At 35.9% G+C, this 23,116-nt stretch overlaps 1 long non-coding RNA gene across 3 annotated transcripts in view; it reads right to left on the reverse strand.

The window, feature by feature from the left end:
- Positions 1-23,116, reverse strand: part of LOC144240505 (uncharacterized) — a 111,067-nt gene that overhangs the window by 71,088 nt on the left and 16,863 nt on the right. The gene's annotated exons all lie outside the window — the stretch shown is intronic.

Here is a 23,116-nt window from a genome sequence, read left to right on the forward strand (position 1 = left end):
GGTTCTTTATGCGTATATACATGGATCATGTAATAACTATGAAAGATATAGTTAGAGGTAATGTAGGCAAAATGCTCAACCCATAGTAGGTGCTCAGTAAACTGACCATTATTACTATCAATGACTGATACTCCCTAACTCTGTAAATATCAAAAGCATTAGAACCATAATTTGTTCAGGATCATGTGCAGTGTGCACCCATCAAGCTGTATTTCTGGTGTTTTGTTTTTAAGTAAAAGAGTACAATGTAGTCATTCAGAGCACAGATTCCAGATTTGGCATACCAAGTTCAATTCTAGCCTTGAAGTTCACTAGTGATATATGCTTGGATGATTTACTAGAATTCACTTAACCTCTCTCTGCCTTGTTCTCTTCTTCTTTAGAATGTGCATAATCATGATGTACCAACCTCACAGGAATTTGTAAGAATTAAACCAATATTTATAAAGCACTACAAGAAAAAGCACATGTGTTAATTATTGTTAATCATAATTCCATTTTTTAAAAGTTCATTTTTTTTTCTTGGGAAAAGATAGTTGCAAATAACATATCAGATAAAGGGTTAGTATCCAAAATCTATAAGGAACTCACCAAACTTCATACCCAAAAACAAACAATCCAGTGAAGAAATGGGCAGAAGATATGAACAGACACTTCTCCAAAGAGGGCATCCAGATGGCCAACAGACACATGAAACGATGCTCAGCATCCCTCCTCATCAGGGAACTACAAATCAAAACCACACTGAGATACCACCTCACGCCGGTCAGAGTGGCTAAAATGAGCAAATCAGAGAACTCTAGATGCTGGCGAGGATGTGGAGAAATGGGCACCCTCCTACACTGTTGGTGGGAATGTAAACTGGTGCAGCCCCTCTGGAAAACAGTGTGGAGGTTCCTCAAAAAATTAACAATAGAACTCCCCTATGACCCAGCAATAGCACTGCCAGGAATTTACCCAAGGGATACAGGAGTGCTGATGCATAGGAGCACATGGACCCCAATGTTCATAGCAGCACTCTCAACAATAGCCACAACATGGAAAGAGCCTAAGTGTCCATCAACGGATGAATGGATCAAGAAGATGTGGTTTATCTATACAATGGAATACTACATGGCAATGAGAAAGAATGAAATCTGGCCACGTGTAGCAACATGGATGGATCTTGAGGGTGCTATGCTGAGTGAAATAAGTCAGGCAGAGAAAGACAGCTACCATATGTTTGCACGTATAGGAGAATTAGGAGAAACTTAATGGAGGACCATGGGGGAGAAGAAGGGGGGAAATAGGAGGGGAGAGGGAGGGAGGCAAACCATGAGAGACTCTTGAATGTTGAGAACTGAGGACTGATGGGTATGGGGGAGAGGGTAAGGGGGGTGATGGGCATGGAGGAGGGCACTTGTGGGGATGAGCACTAGGTGTTATATGGAAACCAACTTGACAATAAACTATTAAAAAAAAGTTCATTCTTTTCTTTTTACCTTATCTATCAAATATGGATGTTGTTTATCAAAGGAAATAATGGATTGAATTGTATTTTTGTGCAGATTTCCTCTTTTTTGATGGGTTCATGATACCATACCTTTCCAGATTTCTTAGTAGGCTTTGATTATAGGATCCAGCTCTTATGAGAATGTACACTGCTCATTAGGTGACAGTTACTTTTGGGAATTGCAATTAATCATCCAAGTTAAGGGAGCTCCATCCATAGAATTACTTTGCTGTCAGTAAACTAATTAGTATTCATGTGATCTGAACATGTGAAGGCATTATCACAAATGCCTGACTGGCTCTCAGGAAGTAGCATTCCTATTTTCTAAAGATTTCTTTTTTAAATTTTAAGTGATCTCCACATTCAATGTGAGCCTCAAACTCACAATCTGAGACCAACAGTCACATACTTTACCAACTAAGCCATCCAAGTGCTCCAGGAAGTAGCATCCCTTAAGATAACTTTGCTCAGAATTGAAATAGTGAGAGAGAGTGATCCAATTGTATTTTTCTCTCAATGGCACCATATAGCAGTAGATGTTTGTGCGGTGGATCACCAACATATGCTGTTAATGATAATAGTAAAAACAGAGCAATATTTCCCTATATGTATGAAAATTTCATATGAACTCACTTTTTTATGTTGTTTAATAGAAGTATTTACTGTAAAGATTGCTTTCTTCAATGAAAACTTACATGTATTGGTGGGAAGAGAAGCTTCTGGGATAATGACATTTGTTGTCATGGCCATTTAGAGGGAAAAATCTCCTCAGGTGACCTCAGGAGTATGATTATTCCTGAGTATACTATTGCTGATGTTCATCCATTCTCTAGGCTAGTGGACAAAGAATCTATGCTGCCTTGAGAAATTTCCCTGTGAAGAATTTTTCCCCCTGTGTATTTTTTGAGCATTCACTTCCTGAAACTTTTTAAGGACACATGTGTAACACATACCCAGTTGATATTAGACATCAACGTTTTTCTGATGTCTGCACAGCCTTAGGGATAAAAAGCCACTTTGATTTTATCTTGTAGCTGTGACCTGAGCATTTCCAATGAACAGAGAAGGAAAGTATCATAGAGAATTGTTTGGATTCCCAGGGAGAGGGTAGTTGTCTTCTTGGTGGCTCTCAGAATTCAGAGGCTTCTTTCTACGAACACAGTTTCCCAAGGTTGAGAACCCCCTACAATGCACAGTATGAGAAAGTCTGAGCAAGGAAGTTGCACTGTGTGGGGCAGGTCAGTCATCGATTGGGAACAATACCTGACGGCTTGTCTGGTGGGGGCACGTGGCCACAGAGAGTGAGGCATGAGTTGAGGCACTAGGAGGTCAACCAAAAGCAATGACAGAGTGACAGAGACCAAATATGTGGGAAGAGAAGCTCAAAAGAGAGAAGAAGTAGAAATGTATCACACTGTCCAGATGTGCAGCTGCAGAGAAGAGAAACTATAAAAGCAAAGGGAAGAGCCAGACAAGAAAACATAGAATGAGGGAAGACAGTTTCTCTGGATTCATGTCTAAAACTGCAGGACCCTGGTGATACCCTCACTTGATATTGAGGAAATACAGTGGATTCTTAATACTTTGGGGGGCACATGCACAGATTCAACAGGAAAGGAGAGTAGAAGGCAGTGTTTCAAAGGCAGGAATGACATGTTGATTGGTGTCATCTCTGGCTAGACAAATATTTACAAGCTTTGTGAAGCCTTAGTGTTCAAAGCTAAATTCATACTTGCAGAATAGGCTCATAATTATATTTAAATCTTATGTAAAGTAAGTTAATGGTTTATCTTTAGTATATAATTGTCACTTTTTAACAAATCCCATTTATTTTAAAGGTCAAATAAACTACTTTATACAAAATATATGTCTAAACGTCTAACGTCTAAATGTCAAACGTCATTTCTTCGTTAGTGCTCTTGACGTTGTCAAATGCCTACAGTGTGACTAAATGTCAAAGTGTTAGAGTTTGTATGCACCAAGCAGCACGAAATATCTGCATTTTAAAACTTCTGAGCGGATGTGTTTTGAGGTAGAGCTGCTCCATATTACCAAAGCTCCAGTGCCCTGAGCTGATGGTATTAAATTGGCTAGAGAAGATCTTTGGATTGTTTGTAGGTTTCCTTTTAATGATTCATCACATCATTTGCATATCACAAAAAAAAATCCCTGTAAAGTTTGTTATATTTACTATAAAGTCTGTTTTTGAGAGACCATTAATTGTGACATTATACACATCCTAATTATGGGAAACATTTTTCTCAATACCTGGAAAAGTACTGAGCAACTGGTTCAGTTTTATCTTGTGGACAATGAAATCATATCATTTATTATGCTTCTTCCTTTGTTTGGCTTCTAGAGAGCTTTAAGAGGCAAAATTGTGGTTCATCTAGATCAAATTCACCAAATCTTACTGCACATATTTCATGTATTAACCTCATTCTGGTTTCACCTTTAACTGTTCTCATTTTTTCTTTCTTCTAGTTTCCCCTAATTAAAAGAAATTTGTTGGGGACCTCTAATTCTTCTTTGAAAGTAAGTTATGCAATAAAAGGAGTTGGTAGATTTATTTATTTATTTTTTTAAGTATTTAGTATGCAGTATGCCTGGGTGGCTCAGTCGGTTTGAGCACTGGACTCCTGATTTCAGCACAGGTCATGATCTCAGGTGTTGTGATCAAGCCCCACATCAGGCTCACGCTTGACATTGAGCCTGCTTAAGATTCTCCCTCTCTCTCTCTCTCTGTCTCTCTCTCCCTCTGCCCCTCTCCCATGCATGCTTTCTCTGTCCCTCTCTAAAGATAGAAGATAAAATAAAATATAATAAAACAAAATAAAATAAAATAGTATTTGCCATGCTTATTAAAGTCTAGATGGGGCCTAGCATCCTACCTGAAGGTTTCCTGGCATAGCAGAAGGTAAGGGTTAGCAGCTCAAAAGGATTGGATCCATATGCATTCTAGTTGTTTTTACTTGTGATGATATTTTTGTTGTTGTTAGCTTATTATCTTACTCGAATTTTTAGAGCAAATTTTGCTGCTTTCTGGTTACTGGGAGATTGTGCTTCTTTGTGAAGTGAAATGTAAGTGTATTTTGATTAAGAGGTCTTTGATTTCAGAAGCACTTGCTTCTGTTATAAAAAAAAAATTAATTCTTCTCTACCCCCATCCTCACAATATATTTAATTACTACCAATGTGAAATAAGCTATCTTTTATTGATCAAACCTGGGCATTTAAATTCACCTAAATAGACATGAATTTGACTTAGGTCTTAAGTGAAGAAGAGGTAAAGATTCCTGGGTTTCTAGAATAGGTAGGCTGAAAATAACATATTTATGTATAGCAATACAATCTACTGGGTGAAGTTTTCCACAGCAAATTAAATTAATAATGAGTTTAGGTACACATAGTTCAGCAAAAGAAAATTTTACTTAACAGTAATAGAGTTAATGGTAGAATTATTCTGAGAACTAAACAAAACTAGGTTGCTGAAGTAGATTTTTAAAAGAAAAACAGAATTGCAATGTGTTCAATTTTGCCCTACAGAATACTTTTAGGATACTAAGAAAACATGTACATATGTGTTTCTAGTTCTGGACTACACCGAAACTCTACTCTCTTATTTCTAAGAAAAGATACAACATTCTCAATATTAAAATATGCCTGATGAATTCAAGTCCATATAGTTTTCTTTTGATAAGAGGCATCTCCTCTCCAGTTCCTTGAGGATTCTTTTGTAGTCTACCATGGAGGATAGAAAAGATTGAACTGCAAGCACACCCACATTTGGGACAGTACTTCCGGTGGCTTTATCAACAGATGTCTATTGTATCTCTCAGACAAGTTACTCCCCCATGTTTTTTACTGCCATCTGGAACAGAGAAGCTTTTCTGAAGTGGCTACTAACAACCAGGTCATTGGGTAAGTATTTGTTGAAAGGCCAAGGAACAACTTGACACTTGTACTCTGATAAGGGTAGGCAGTGCCATTTTTAATATGGATTCATAATCACTGAAAGAAAAATGCCAGAGTAATAGGGATTGACTTAGGAATTCAGCAAGCTCTACGTGAATTTAAGTTTCATATTTGAAAATACTGTTAAATGCCGAATAAAACAAAGTTCAAGAGTACTGGAAAATCTGGGGATTTCTATATCCATGAAAAGAGAGGCAATCCTTGTGGAAAGGAGGAAGAGAAACTTTATCTGAACTATGTCACCTTTGACAAGTGTACAAGTACAAGAACTGTGAAGAAATGGAAGTACAAAACTATTCAAAACGTGGACAAAGCTATTCTTTTTACAAATACAAAAACTATCAGTAATCTGATAGATGGAATCTCCTCTGGAGATTTTTCCAGGGTGAATTCTAAGGCCAAGAGGAAAGCATGGGTTAAAACTATTATCTCTTCCCAAAAGCTATATCTTGCAGTAGATAACTAGCAGATTCATCCAGCCCTCACCTGGATACAGAAAGAGACAGCACAGGACAAATCTAAAACCAGGACAACTGTTAGAACCCTTGTTGATTTGATTGAAACTGGGGTGAGAGAAAATAAGAACAGAGAAGTTAAAAGGGAAAGAGTATACACAAGGAAGTTTGGGATGGCAGCAGATTTAATCTTTTGTTTCCCGTGAGGCCAATCCATCTTTATTAATTCAACAAATATTTATTGAACAAATGCTATATGTCAGGCACAGTTGGAGGTACTGATATACAATGAGAAAACAGACTAAGTATCTCATCCGATGCAGCTTATATGCCAGAAGGGGAGACAAACAATACACAAATAAATGTTATGGAGAAAAATAAAGCAGAGAGGTAGATAGAAAATGAGGCGGTTAAAGTGGGTGTGGCAAGAAAACCTCTAATAAAGTAACCTCTGAGAAAAAACTTGAATCAAAAGAGGGATCAAACCTTGGGGATATGTGGTGGCAAGAAAAGTACAAGCAGAGAGCATGTTACTACCAGGGCACTATGAATCTTTCAATAAAAACTGAGCCCAGAGATTTTGTTTTTTTGGGTTTTGTTTGTTTGTTCTTTCCTGTGGGATCATATATGGTCATACAGGTGATAAAACAAAAACAAAACAAAAATCTGAGAAAGCTTGCACATACACATATTTGTATAGATTGACAGTCAAAATAGAGCCAATTTGCTTTGTTTCTATTTTAAGTATATTTATTGATCTTGAGAGAGAGAGAGAGAGAGAGCGAGTTCATGAGCAGGGGAGGGGCAGAGAGAGAGAGAGAGAGGGAGAGAGAGAATCCCAAGCAGGCTCTGTACTGTCAGCACAGAGCCTAACACAGGGCTGGATCTCATGAACTCTGAGATCATGACCTGCCAAGATCAAGAGTTGGACACTTAATCAACTGAGCCACCAGGTGCCCCAGCCGATTTGTTTTAAAATAAAATTTCTTGAAAGACAACCTTATCCAAGATGCCATTTTATCTCTCCAATCAACCTTTTTAGGTCTTACATTTCCAAATGTATGAAGAATTTACAGAGAAAGGAGCAATGGGAAAGGAGAACTAGAAAATTTGGTGATATTAATGATTGAACATTCCCATTTTCAGATTCTGAATAAAATTCAAATTCTGAATAGCGATGTCACAGAATCTCAAAAGTAACTTTCAGCTAATATCTTCATGAACATCAACTCTTTCAGCTGATCCTGGAGAATAGAACAAGGGCCCCATTTTATCTCAATGACTATGAGCCTGCAACGCAGTCACACTATCTGGGTTATATAGAATAATCTAAAACGCAGTTAGGTAAGTCCAGAATTTATTTCTACAACTCATCTGATTCTTTCGTTCTTCTTAATCCTAACTAGTTGAATGGGATTATCTGCAGGGGGCAATGCATATATTGTGGTTTGCACAGTGTGTGCCTGGGGATAAGAAGAGGAAACCAAGAACAGATGTCCCTGTGGCATAACTTACAGAGTTTGTATTTCTGTTTCCAGGAAGACTGGTGGCCATGTCTCTTTCAGTCCTGAATTATAGGGGCTCCCACATTTCAACAAATCGGATATCCATCTGTCAAACTGAGTTGAACCAGATTTCCATGATGTGGAAAAAAAGTGCTCAAGAGAATTGTAGATGAAGCCATCAAAATTATGTCCCACCTGTGGCCATAGCCAAGCAAAACCTGCCAATTTTATCCCACGGCAGATCTAGTGACAGCTCTCATCACTTGGCTTTGTCTGCTTAGTTCTGCCTTCCTAAATTTCACTCCAAGCTAGGTTTTCTTCAAGACCTTATAGGCTCAAACATCAGGTGAATCCAAATGATGAGAAATTCACTGAAAAGAATCTGAGCCTATTTCACATGCATAATTCACATTTGTAATGGTTTCATTCAAGTGGCTTATTGAATTCTTCTTTTAAATATTTTAGCGTATTTGTGTGGGCATGCCTTGACAAAATGGATTTATCTTATACCATATAAATACTCTGGATAACTATCAAAAATTGTCTCAAATTGACAAAAATTATTTCTAAAAGATATATTGTTAACTGTTAGAATATAAAACTTTAAACTTGTGACTTTTGCTCTTTGATTTTATCTTTCTACAGTAATTTTAGAGGTTTCCTATTTTTTCTATCTTTTATACTATATTAATAACAACAGAAAGGTAAGAAAATTCACTGTAGTTGTTTTGCAACATATTGGGAATTATAATGATTCCAAAACTCTAAGGTTGGAAGAGAAAATTCACTTGCAGAGCTTTTTTTTATTAATGCAAGTATGTTATTTTATGTATAAATATTATATACAGACATATACATATACTCATATATATGTATATAGGTACACATATACATATATATAGGTATATGTATTTTCATGTGTATGAATATAGGGTTATAGGCATATGCATATATGTTGATAGGTATATGTATATGTGTATGTTATATGCCAAATGAAACCTACCTAACACACTTATAATGTATATATGTTTATGTGTGTGTGTGTGTATGCATGTATGAGTTCAGTTTGGTTTGGGTAAAAAGGAGACAGACACCTTATCAATATTTAATTTCAATCCTGTCTTTAACACTACACTTGCTATTGACATACCTTAACTGTCAATGCCTTACTTTCTTATTTTGTAAACCAGAACTAAAGAAATGGAGTGCTATTGTAGGGGATTTGGTAATTTTACATAAGCGTAAAACTGATAAATATAGATGGGATATTTTACATATAGAAGAAGGGCCTATTGATTATTCTACTACTATAAGGCTGAATTTTAAAACTCCCAAGTTGAGGAAAATCCAAATGTCATCATTTGTTATTTTAGGTAAGCTTCAGCTCACTAATATTGACAGATGCCGTCTTCAACTCTGCTGGAACAAGGAAGAAAATAAACAAACACATTCACAGATAGAGATCTTACTGAACTTAAAAAAATATTCAGGCAAGAGGCCAACTTGGGGATTGGACTGGAATTGACAATATGTCCTGATAATGTTAATAACTAACATTTATTGAGCTCTTACTATGTGCCAGACATTGCTCTAAATGCCGCATCATGTTAATTCATTTAATCCAAATAGAACTGCCTCTCCCTATTTTTGAAATGAAGACAGTGTGGACTGGAGAGGTTATGTAACCTAAGTTTACCTGCCTAGCATATAGCAGAGCCTGGGTTTAGAACCAGGGAGTCTGGGGCTCCTGGGTGGCTCAGTCAGTTAAGTGTCTGACTCTTGATTTTGACATAGGTCATGATCTCACAGTTCGTGAGTTTGACGCCCACATTCTATCTCCCTTTTGCTGCCTCCTTAGGAATCTCTCTCCCTCTCTCTCTCTCTCAAAAATAAATAAAAAACAAAAACATTTTAGAACTAGGGTGTCTGACTTCTAAGTACTATTCCTATTTCCAGGCTAGGTCATCATCTATGGTTAGATTTTAAATCTATGTTTTTCTCTGTACTTCTAGGTTGGTATACTTTTAGTCAAGCAGTTGGGCATCTAACTCTGAACTGGGTATGAAAATATTGCGTAATATTCTTGAGGGAAGATATTTTTATTGCTTTTATTTTAACTCTTAAATTTTCAAGGCCTGGTCCTTGATTATAACAAGCTACTCACTGTGGTCATGTTTTCTATGCATGATCAACAGTGTCTGGGTTCTAATCCTGAGCTTAAAGCTTATGAGACACACAGCCCTGCACAAGTCACTTAATCTCTTTAAACCTCAGTTTTCTTATCCATAAAATGGAAGGATGTCATAAGTCTTCTCTAAAAATTAAATGAGATAATAAAGATTTATCTCATTAGGACTCTAATGGTTAAATAGTACTTACAACCGCTTAGCACAAGAAACACAGTTTCAAAAGTTCGTAATATACACTTACCCAATGATCTCATTTTTATGTATTTACCCAAGAGAAATGAAAATATAGCTTAACACAAAAATCTTACCTGAATAAATGCTTTATTCCTAATCATTTAAAACTGGAAATAACCCAAAAGTGAATCTACATGTAAACAGATAGAGAAATCATGGTATAATAGTTCTTGTCTGTGAAAGGAACATGCTATTGATAAATGCACTGATATGGAAGACACTCAAAACTGTTACATTAAAGCAAAGAATTCTGACAGAAAAGGTTACATTATGTTGCAATTTCCATTTGCATAAAATTCTAGAAAAATAAAAACCAATAGATACAGAAATTAGATCACTGCTTACCAAACTTACTAGGGTTTGGGGGAGGGAGTTGATTACAAATGGGCACAAAGGAATTTTCTGGTATGATGGAAATATTCTATATCTTAATTTTAGCGGTGGTAACATGACTATATGTATTTCTCAAAACTTAGAACTTTATACACAAACAGGTTGACTAACATGCTATATAAATTAAAACTAAGGTTAAAAAAGAATATGTAGCAAAGTTCTTAGTGTATAATAAGTACACTAAATATATATTCTTAGTTTTCTTTTATATTTGACCTTTCTTTTAAAAAATAATATACAAAGACTGGGTCTAACCAGAGTAAAACTGCTTTTTAAATGAGTAGCTTTTAAATGGTAAGGCTTTCTAAGGCAATTAGTATACTTTCAACAATGACAAATTGACTTCTGCCTTGATTTCTTGGGAGCTTGGGGCCTTCCCCCAGAAGTTTGAACTCTATTGAATGGTCTCATTGTCTGACTTTCATCTTCAAATGATGAAGACGAGTGTTTTCTCAGACTTCACACCAAATTGGCATTCTTCAGAAAATTCTTCTTAATAATATTTTGTTGAAATATGTCTCTCTGTATTCTCTACCTGCTGCCAATGACATTTTATTAAGTCTACCCCATCTTTCAGACCTCCTGTATCAGTGAGGGACTGGGGAGCTGCTCAGAGCATACAGTCCACTGGGACTAACAGCATAACAGAACCATCATCACTGCTAGTTTTGAAGGGAGAGGGAGAAAATTAGTTCTTGGAACTCAGGGAGAAGAGCAGAAGAGACAGTAGCCTGGTTGGAGGGAGTCTTTGGAAGAATTTCAGAGCCATGGCAAATTACCCTGCAAGAAGGGAACTAGAGAACAAATACCTGACCTCACACTCCTCCCTGCTGGTGACTTTTATTGCCAGAGAAAAGAGAACCTGTTGCTGCAATGTATACGGGTAAGTATCCAGGACACAGGGTGAATATGAACGGAGACTGGAACCAGAAGGGCAAAGAGAAGATAGTCAGTGTATTGCTCTTCAAATACTCAGAACCAGAAAACTGATCTTCATCCAAGGAGTCTCTCTTTTGCAGATTCATTCCTCCCACTCTTGTATGTTTCTGAGATTTCTCATTCTCCTCATTATTTGTCTCTCACCAGATCCCTTTACCAATCTAAAAGTGCAACTCTCCTGCCTAGTTGGCCTAGTCCAGGATCTTTTCACTTTGGTCAAAGGGCCTAAACCAAAGTCCAAGTGTATCTAGAATGTTGTATGAGGCTGGCCATGGACGAGACAAGTAGTTTGGCGCTTGGAAAAAGGCACAGGTCTTAGACTGGGGTGAATCAGACAAGAGAAGTGGAAATCTATGATATTGAGAGAAACTAGGGCTTCTGGAGAGGTGGGGAATGGGTTGTCATTGTGGAAAATTTGGGGACTTGGAGCAAACTATCTGGGCTCAGTTCTACCTTGACAAAGACTTACTGTGTGGCTTTATATAAGCTATTTTAATGCAGTAGTCCTCGACTCTCTTATCTACAAAAGAGAACTACCCAATGCTCTATAGGGGGGGACAGTATAGTGTAGAGATTCAGCGTGTATGTACAAAAGAGAATCTGCCTGGACTTAAATCTTGATTCTACAACTTACTAGTTCTGGGACCTTGTGCAAATTACTTAACCTCTCTAAATAGAAGTTGTTATCATAACGTATCTATTTGCCACATAGAAAGTACTTAATAAAGGTGAGTCGTTAATGCTGCAGGCCTAGAGGCCAGTTACAATCATTCTAATCCCTCAAATAATCACCAGCAACATAACTTAGATCAAAAGCGCTCATCTACAAGTATTTGGTAAATTACCCTTAAGATTTGGCTATGAACTGTCATCTGCTATAGAGTATTTCTTACAAATAGGATAAAAATATTCAAATATTCATGTGCTTAGCAAAGGGAATTTCTGATAAAATCATGGTCTTTCATATGAGAAAGATTATTTCCAACTGTCAATGTTTGACTGTGTTGTGGCTATTCTATGAGGTCTCTATTAGCAGTGAAGTATTTCAGTTTTATAATGGCATAAAATAGTCACAAACAACTTGCCATGTTTCTCACATATACTTATAATACAAAAATGTATTTACTACAGTACCTATTTTTTCTGAGATGCTAAAGAGCTGAGAAACATGAACAAAATCAAGAATATATGTTTATCATCTTTATTTTAGGACTTTGTTCGCCCTTAGAAATATGGTCCATAAAAATACCTAAATTAGGTTTTAAAAATTTGTATGGTTCATTACATAACTATTGAATTTCACTTTAGTACTATTTATGTAAATGACTGTTAACTTTCCTAATTATTAAATTATTAAAGTCCTTAAGTTATTAATTATGTAAATTAATTTTAAATGACTTAGAAAATTATTGAAATATTTCCTCTGTCTTCTGAATTGAATTATAAGTTACATTGTATTTTATGGAGTTGGCTACATTTGGTTTGTTTAATTAATTAATTAAATCATGATGGAAACAATTCCAACACACTTATCAGAAAGCATGAATAAAATATTTCTTCAATAATTTTTTCATGTTTATTTATTCTTGAGAGAGAGAGAGATAGAGTGTGAGTGAGGGAGAGGCAGAGAGAGAAAGAAAAACACAGAATCTGAATCAGGCTCTAGGCTCCTAGCTGTCAGCACAGAGCCCTACATGGGGCTCAAACTCGTGAACTCGAGATCATGACCTGAGGCAAAGTTGGATGCTTAACCAATTGAGCCACCCAGGTACTCCATGAGCAAAATATTTCCAAGTTTCTTCCTTAATAAAGAAAAATGGCTCTTTCTTGAATATCTTCTTACATTCCTCTCACGATATTTAGGGACCAAGAAGACCTTCTTTACACATGGGATTGCGAATAAGAGATGCAAAATTAATCCAGTTAGTATTATAATTTATGGAGTTATTATTTATTGGTGCAACTTGAATTCCTGGCAGTATTTGTTGTTGGTGGTGGTGTTCTTTTTTAGTTTGACAATATTAAATTTAACAATGGGAAGAATCAACAAAACAAAGTAAATTCCATAACTGTCATCTAATTTATAGAACAAAACATTTTTTTGCAAACTCTGATTTCAAAAGAAATATGTATTTGTTCTGAATAACAGTCTATGGCAACCTTATTTAATGAGTATATCCAACTATAAATATTTGTGAATTAAGAAGTTCACTATATTTATTCTTCTCTTAACACTCTCAATGCTGGAGTTTATTATTTTGAAGTTATGATATTAATTTAAAAGACTTTGAATATAGTATTTATAAATATAAATATTTGTTTTATTTGCATTGGAAATTAAGTTAACTTTGCATGTGTTTTCTAAAATATACCCTCAAAAATGTATTTGTAAGTTTCTTTAAATGACTACAGATGATCCACACCTGTTTTGCATTTTCTAAAACAAATTCCAAAAACAAAACAATAAAACTGTCTTTAGAAAACATCTTGTTTTCTGGGTGCAGGAAAAAAAGATGCAATTTCTCATCAAGGATTAGTAAGTGAGATCATACATAAGTTAGGAAATCATTTTATTTTTAAAGTAAACTGTTTATTCTAAGCTTTCATTGGATTAGGTTTCAGTTTCTTTTATCATAGTTTAATAACTTTGTTAATCATGAGAAAGAAAAAGTTCTAAGCCAATTTATTAATGAACTGAGAATAAAAATACCCATTTGTTCATTCACTTATTCTTCAGTAGGTTTTTTTTTTTTTTTTTTGAGCACCTATTAAATGGCAGACATTGTGTTAGACACTGAGGTAAGGACATGAATGACCTCATACTTGATGTGTCCACAGTCTAGTGGAGGAGACAGACAAAAATACTGATAGAACAGTGAACAGGATCATAGTGTCCTCTAAGAATGGACATTATTTCACTCAAAGGAGTTAAAAACTGAGCCAGAATCTTGAAGAATAAATAGGAAGATACAGTCAAGGAAATGAAACTTAGTATATTTTAGAAACTAGGAATGGGTTCCTTTTCTTCTGTTTTCTTTCTTCCTTTTCCCCCCTACCAAAGTACCTTGTAATGATCCTTAGCCCAAATACTGAATTCTAACAACTGCTGAATGGTGTCCCATCTGATTTTCTAAATCCTGCCTTAAGGTTTAATGACTTTTAACCCAGTCAGCCAAGATGGCCAAGTAGGATAAAAAGCCTTTATTTGGTTCCAGTGTATCACCAACAATTAACATAAAACAGAATTCTATGAATCTTATGTGTCATGTTGACTTCTCAGTATATCTAAGTTCAAAACCTCCGATCTTTTCTTTCAGTGTAAATTTTATAGCAAATAATACCAAAAGCAATTAATGTAAAAGTAAAACCTTAACATAAATATTGAAACATATGACTAATTAATATAAAATCAATGTGTCAACACATTAAATGTTATCTCCTTAATCTCATTAAAGATTCAGATATTAGTTATTTTGCAGGAAAGCTTTCCTCCAAAATATAATGATAACACATTTAAAAAACTGATGCATATTGTATATTGATTGTTAAAAGTGAAATGAATTTTAATAAAATATTTTTATTAATATCACTGAGAGATTGTAAGTTGCATATAGCATATATGCAGTATTTCTGTTTAGATAGCTGATTCAGCATCCTGAGTGTTTAAGGAAAATAATGATGTAAAGATAAATAGGACACACTAAGTTCACTCAAAACAGTCACCCTACTAAGAAAGCTCTTAGAAGCTGACCTGGCCCTCACAGCTGGGCCATGTTGTTCTCCTTTTAGACATAAACAAATCTCACAGTATACCAACATGAGACAAGTTCACTCTGAAACCATGATAAAGTGAGAGAAAAACAAGACCATTTCATAATTTTGTCTAAATGCCAACAAAAACGAGGTCATTGTGCAAACCACAAAATACCAAGCGTCTCTCTCTTGTGACTAACTTGAATGACTGATACTTGTTTGCCAATTACAGCTTTATCATCACTCTAATCTGCCCTTCTTATGTATAGGATTTTTTTACTTACCCAATCATAGATTTGCTCCTGCTTTCTGACAGCATCTAATCTAGAACAAATCCCAACTTCCTTAAGCCCTCTTCAAAGTCACCCAACCAAAGCTCAAATACTAAGTCTATTTCTAAAACTCTCTTACAGAGGCACCCCATGTTTCCATGTTATGTGTTCTTTCACAGTGCAATGTGTGACATATCCAACTTGTTCAAGTATAGGTGTATTCTTGGTGGTCTTTGGCTGGAGGAAATTGACACTACTTAAAATTCTGCCCTAGATTCCCTTGTAGGATAACATGACCTTATTCTAGTAACTGAGATACTGTGTCTAAGTACAGGACTTTGTGAGCAACTTTTATATTTAAAAGTATGAACTCTGGATTCATATTCCCTAGGATCAACTTGTAGCTTTCCCAGTCACTAGCTATGTGATTCTTAGCAAATTCTTAATCTCTAAAGCCTCTCTCTATCATTATGTTTACAAAGGTGGGATAAGAATTTTATTTCTCTTATAGTGTTGTTTAGGATTGACAGTTTCTGGAACACTGTGAATTCTTAATAAATGAGAGGGAGGGAGGTAAACCATAAGAGACTATTAAATACAGAGAACAAATTAAGGGGGATTGGGGATAGGTGAGAGGCAAAATGGGTGATGGGCACTTCTTGGGATGAGCACTGGGTGTTGTATGTAAGCCAATTTAACAATAAATTATATTCATAAAAACAAACAAAGAAAAAAACCCCAAAATATAGATGACCAGTGGAAAGGGGTTTTAGAAATAAAATGTTAGGTATATCAGTTATCTGTCATAACCTAACAAATATACCAAAACTTAGTGGTTAAAAATAAATACAATAAAATAAATACTAGCCATCATTTTTGAAATGATTATTACTAAAAAAGAGAAAAATTTTTGCCTAAAATTCAAATATTGCAGTAATGTATGTGAAAACTGATTTACAAATATATTTTCATTAACATATGATCATGAAGATGAAAGTTAATGTATTTGACTATTATGTATAATAATCTTAGAGACACTGAATGAAATTAGATGTTCTATATCAAATTGGGTCCTGAATCTACAAATTACTTAAGTTCAAGTATTTTTCACATGTAGTTTCCCTCTGGATTTCCATATAAAGTTTTAATTTGAGATCTGGCAACTTATTTTCAAAGGGCTCCCAAATGAGACATGCATTCTGGTACAGAGGCCCTTGTGAAGTCTTTTCCTCTTGAATTTAAGCTCACATTGGCACTTACTTTTTGAACAGAAGAATATGACAGAAGTGATACCACATGACTTCTGAATCTGGGTAAGAAGAAATTTTGTCTCTTATTGTCTGAATATCATGGGACACTACCCTTCAGATATTCCATCTTGAAAACAATCTACGAGGCATGAGAAACCCAAATCACATGGAGAGGTGGGTTGGGTCTCAGTGCTAATGTTTACAGTTCCAGCTGAGTTCACAGCCAACAACTTTCATCAACTGCTAGCCATGAGTGAGCTATCATGATTATCTAGTCAAGTCCAGTCTACAGATGATTGTATCTCTAGCTATTGTGCTATTGTGTGAGAGACTGCAGCTGAGAAATGCTCCACTGTGCTCAGTTGAGTTACAGAATCCTTAGTTTAATAATAAAATGTAATTTCAAGCCAATAAGTTTTGGGGTGTTTTGTTACATAGCAGTAAATAACTGGAAATGAGGTATGGTTTGAACAGTTTGTGCCCATTTGAATTTTTGAATAGAGTAACATAAAGGAAAATTTTTGCTAGCTAACGTACTTTTGATGTGATCACTAATTTAATAACAATAACAAAAAAGTCAAACACCTTTGAACATACTCCATAAGTATTTCCTCCATGGTCAGTGTTCAAAGAGTTTCATTCTTATTTCTTTTCTACTCTGATATTTTAGGTTCTGGTATTTATCTTTTCCATATGGCAGAAAAGGAGCATATTAGCTGTTGGAGAATAGGGGGAAAAATCCATGACTTATGCAACACAAGAAGCTGCTTATCGTTCTTGATAGCTCTACAAGAAACAGATGTCACCACAGTGACTTTGTGCCAGAGCAAGTAAGAGGTGAAAGGAATTCTGGGAAATTATAAGCTCGCTGTTTTCACATAAGTGTGCTAAGGAGTCAAGCGATAAGCCACATGTTCATTGCTAATAAATGGAACAAATTCTTACTCTTGTGAAATGATAGCTTTGAATGAGATTGAAATACTTCATGTCTAATGGACTCAGCCAACTTCACGTGTGTCTTCTAGATATTGTGGGGAAAAAATACTTCGCAGTTTATTTTAATGTTTATTTATTTTTGAGAGAGAGACAGACTGTAAGCAGAGGAGGGGCAGAGAAAGTGAGACACAGATTCCGAAGCAGGCTCCAGGCTTTGAGCTGTCAGCACAGGGCTCGATGCCTTGAACCCATAAAACATGAGATCATGACCTGAGCTGAAGTCGTATACTCAACCAACTGAGCCACCCAGGTGCCCCAACTTTGCAGATGTTTTTAAACACAATTGGACTTTCTCTGAAAAATACCTCTTGTATTGTTGGTCTGATTCAATACCAAATTATATGAAATTCATATTGGCATTAGAGATGTCTTAATGTTACATAGATGGAAATCTCAGTAAAAGCAATGCAATACTAAATAATCTGTAAAACCTTAGAATTTAGACAAATATGAATTAGCAAAACAAGAAGGAGATATTTAATAGAAGTATATTGGAGAGATTATAAAAATATGTTCAGTTATCAGCACAAAAGTAATGAACTCTAGGATGCCTCTCTCAATCTCTCTCTCTTTCTTTCTCTCTCTCTCAAAGGAAAATTTGGAAATGTGATGCTAGGTAGATTTTTTCTTCACTTAAAGTTGTGATTTTTAAACGTAGACTTTCCCCTCATTTTATTTCCTACATCTTTGTTGTATTTATCAAAATTGACAATCACTCCCTCAATCACTAAGCTTTTTCAAATAAGTAGCTATTTCAATATGATTCTATTGTTCCTACTATTTCTCCAAAATATTCATCTCTCTTAGTAAATCATGTTACTTTAATCTAGTTTGGTTTTGCCAGACCATATATTTATTTTATTTTTTGGCTTACCTCTTGGATTTTCTACATCTGTGAAACACTTTCCTGTTTACAAGCCCCGAGTATAATTAAAGGAACCATGGGTACTTGCAAGGAATGCAGAAATTCTGGCTTCAGTTTCCAGTCATAGGTTCACTTCACAGTCACACTTGTTATTTGCCATGTTCCTGGAATGTTATATGAGAGTGATATGTTCTTTTAAAATGATCTTGAATTGAGAAATCTTATCCAGTTGAAAATCAAGGTAAGGAAAACAATGATAAACTTACTGCATTTCATAAGAGCCACACTCATGTGTTTTCAAATGAATGGTAGTTATTTGTTTTAAGATCTGACAGCAACTACCCCTCTTTCTTAATCCTTTGTTCCTTTAATATCACACAGTTGAGCTCACTCACCTAGTCCCCAATTCCAGGCCATGGGCCATAAAGACTGAGATATGACACTGTTTTCTAGTCTGTCCTGAATTGCTGTTTCCTGCAGTGAGGAAAATCCAAACCCACACACCACTGGCAATTTGACCAAGTTTATTGAGGCCTGATCGTTTTGAGTGTTTCAGGTCACACATGGCCTTAATAACGAAATAATTCCTGGCTTGATCCCTGACTTCAAAGATGATAGATTCAGTCTTGCTAGAGTACATCCCATTTTCAACCCTTCTCACCTTAATTTATGTCCAATGCCCACCATATCTTTCAAAGTACATGTTTATACTGCGTTGCATTTAGAAATTGTCAAATTTTAAAATTTGCAATCCATACAACACACTGTTGCCTGAATTATCACTATAAAACACAGGCCTTATTTTTTTCTGATGAGAGGACTTCCCAACTCAAAGTCTTCCAAGTAGTTATACCTCTAGCCCTCTTACCGGGGCTGTTACCCCCTGATATATTATAGCTATGATAAATCTCTTTATTGTCCCAACTAGGACACATGAAAGAGAAAAGCAGGCACTATCAATTGTTACAATAAGGCAATGCGTGTGAACCTAGAATTAGAGGCATGCTGACTATAGGCGACTCTGCTTCCCATCATCTAGCACACTGGATTCCTCACCATTCTACAGCCAGGCATATCAGCTACCCTCGTAGTTGTTCTTTCCCGCAGAACAACAATTATTATTCCTTTTTTTTTTAAATTTTTTTTTTAACATTTATTCACTTTTGAGAGACAGAGAATGAGTGGGGAAGGGGCAGAGAGAGAGGGAGACACAGAATCCAAAACAGGCTCCAGGCTCTGAGCTAGCTGTCAGCACAGAGCCCAATGTGGGGCTCACACCCACAAACTGTGAGATCATGACCTGAGCTGAAGTCGGATGCTTAACTCACTGAGCCACCCAGGCGCCCCAACAATTATTATTCCTAATATTTATGTAACAACTCACTTCATCCTCGCGACTCCATGAAAAAAGTACTCTTATGATTCCAAAGTACTAATGGGAAAACTGAGGCACAAAGAAGTTAGGTAACTCAGCTAGTTAGTGATAGAGCCAGAATTCAAACAAGCACAAGACTGGCTCCAGAGATTGCCTATAAACACTACTTCATACTGTTTTCCTACCGTGTGTTTTCATCCATTTACTCCCTGAATTCCCATTAGGAAGAAGAGCATGACAGGTGGGAGGAGAAGCCTTAAAGTCAGACTCCCTGGGTTCTAGTTTCGGCTTGCCCACCTGCTTGGCCTTGGAGAGTTAATTAATTTTTCTGTGACTCGGTTTATTATTCACTTGTAAAAAATAGATCACTGTAACAACAATTTCAAGGGTCACTGTGATGATTAAATAAGTAGATTCATGTAGAGATGCTAGTTTATGATGAATAGCTGTCATTAAATGCTATCTCTTCCTCAAAAAACTTTCCTTTTCTCATTGCCATAGCACTTTGCTTTACAGCTGTGAATGCTGGAGAATCACTCACTTGAGAAACTAAAGAATTTTGATGCAGCCCATATTTAATATCAGCATTTCTGAGGGCGTGGCTGGACATCAGTACTTTTTTTTTAAAACTCCTCCAGGTGATTTAAATGTATAGCCAGTGTTGAGAAAACTGTATTAAAACCTTTCTGATGGGAAAAACTCTTTATGCATGTGTTTGTCTCTCTCCACATATTTCTAGCAAGTTGATCGCAGATGCTACGCTGAATTCATTTTTGTATTTCCACTGGCAGCTAGCATGGTGCCTGATATGTAGCTGGCATGAGCAATTATTAATTCCTATGAATTAAGCAGCATTTCCCAAATATGTTCATTGTCACAGGATAAAGGAGAAAAACCTGCCATTAGTAAACTCAGTAAGTACCTTAGAGATTGGCAGGATCTAGGTAAAAAGGATTGGATGAGAAAGTAAAAGCAATACAGCGATAAGATAAAATGCCTAGATGCTAATTTTAAACTAATAGTGTGAGAACTTGGCGGTACTTTACAATCAAATCACCTGGGAAGATTTTTACCAAAAAAAAAAAAAAAAAATCTGAGTGCCTTTGTTTCCCAGGAGATTCCAATGTGCAATCAAATTTGAGATCTAATGACTGAGATGGATCACATTACACCCAGGATCTCCCTCCCTCTGCCACAAGATCTGAGAGTACACTTCTGTAGTTTTGCCATTAGGGACCACTAATGAAAAGAATACAGAACATCTCCACATCTATGGACACATAGAAGAAATAGGATATCAAGACAGAGAAATATGTATATACGCATGTGCAGAGATTCGCATATATACTTAAGTATCTTTTTTTAAAAAAAATTATTTATTTTTGAGAGAGAGAGATAGAGAGAGGAGGGGGGTAGAGAGAGGGAGACACAGAATCTGAAGTAGGCTCCAGGCTCTGAGCTGTCAACATAAAGCTCAATGCGGGGCTTGAACTCATGAACAATGAGATCGTGACCTGAGCCGATATTGGGCACTTAACCAGCTGAGCCACCCAGGTGCCACCATACACCTTAAATATCTTAAGTTATCCTTAAAAATTATGTAGTGAGAGAGAGAATTAGCATCAGTCTATAATAGTACGTTCTCAGACATTATTATTCAGGAGATAATTCTTTTTTGATGAAGAAGTTAAGGAAATACCTTTGCCAACATAGTTACTAAATATGCAAAGTATTTTTAAGAAAAATATTGAATGTGAGTATATAGTGGTCTGGATTGAATTCAGATGATTGTAATTTGTCAACTTGCTTTAGAATTACCAAATCCAGTGTTGCTAAGTACTGGGTACCATTTTTACCATGTTTATTTCAATCACAATTAATTGTCAGGTGGAAGGATTATACATTATTATATTGTTTTGTTCAATGCTCTCTAGTATTTTAACAAATAAAGGACAAAAGATTAAAAATACAATATGAGCATATAATGAAAATTTGAATGTTTATCCTATAATGTACAAATCATTAGCATATTGCATACTATTTCAAACTAAAATAAAACCAGTGCTCATACTATATTATTTATCTTTCTTTAAATTTTTTTAATGTTTATTTTTGAGACAGAGAGAGAGCTAGTGGGAGAGGGACAGAGAGAGATGGAGACAAAGAATCTGAAGCAAACTCTAAGCTCTGAGCTGTTTGCACAGAGCCCAATGTGGCACTTGAACCCACAAACCATGAGATCATGACTTGAGCTGCATCCAGATGCCTAACTGACTGAGCCACCCAGGCACCCCTATCTTTTTTTAAATTTTTATAAACCTTTATAACTTGTCACATTATTTATCCAAATATTTTTCCACATAAATGATTCTTAAAGGTATTTCTTTCTCCTTTCTCCATAAGAGAAAGGAAAACAAGGGAGTTAAACATAATGATTTAATGATACACCATAATAACTTAATTATAATTTTTCATTTATTTTAAAAAATATACAAATAATACATTCCAAATAATACATGTTGGCCTTAAAATAACATCTTTTGGTAGAGAACAACTGTACTCTGTATCAGAAGATGATGTTATTGAATAGGACAATAACAACTATAATGTGTTGGGTGCTTATTATTCACCAGATACATTTTTAGTGCTTCACCTGAATCAATGCATTGAGCTCTCAAAACAGTCCTGTGAAAAAGATACCATATTCATATCCATTTTACAGGTGAGGAAATTGACGCACAAAGCATTTAAATCATTCACCCAAGGCTCAACTAAAAATTAAGGGATCCAAAATTTGAATCTAGGGAAATAAGACCCAGAGCTAGGAGCCAATGGCATTGAATTTAAGCTGATAATCTGGCCCCNNNTGTTTGACCTCCAGGACTCATCATTTCAGTAGAACCTCTTTCTTTCTTTCTTTCTTTCTTTTTAATTTTTATTTATTTCTAGGAGAGAGACAGCGTGAGCAGGGGAGGGTCAGAGAGAGAGGGAGTCACAGACTCTGAAATAGGCTCCAGGCTTTGAGCTGGCAGTCAGAACATAGCCCGACGCGGGGCTCGAACCCACGAACCGCGAGATCATGACCTAAGCGAAAGTCGGACGCTTAACCGACTAAACCACCCAGGCGCCCCAGTAGAACCTCTTTCTGAACATAAAAGACCTGGCTACGTTTAACAGTCTGTGGCCATTAGGCAATTATCTACAGACACAGAAAGAGGGAAATGTCTAGTGCTTTTGTGATACCATTCTGGCATTTTGGAGTCATGAAGAGAGAAATCTTTAGCTCCTTCACCTTTTTCCTTTGCTCCCCTTTCTGAAGCTTATTCCAAGTTGTCTTGCCTTATTTTAATTAAAAAAAATACAGTCATAAAAAATATAATAGAGGGATCTGGGTGAAGGCTAGGCTCCAAAATGACTTCAGTG

This window comes from Crocuta crocuta, unplaced genomic scaffold, assembly GCF_008692635.1.
Source record: "Crocuta crocuta isolate KB4526 unplaced genomic scaffold, BGI_CrCroc_1.0 scaffold6, whole genome shotgun sequence".
NCBI classification, from domain to species: Eukaryota; Metazoa; Chordata; class Mammalia; order Carnivora; family Hyaenidae; genus Crocuta; species Crocuta crocuta.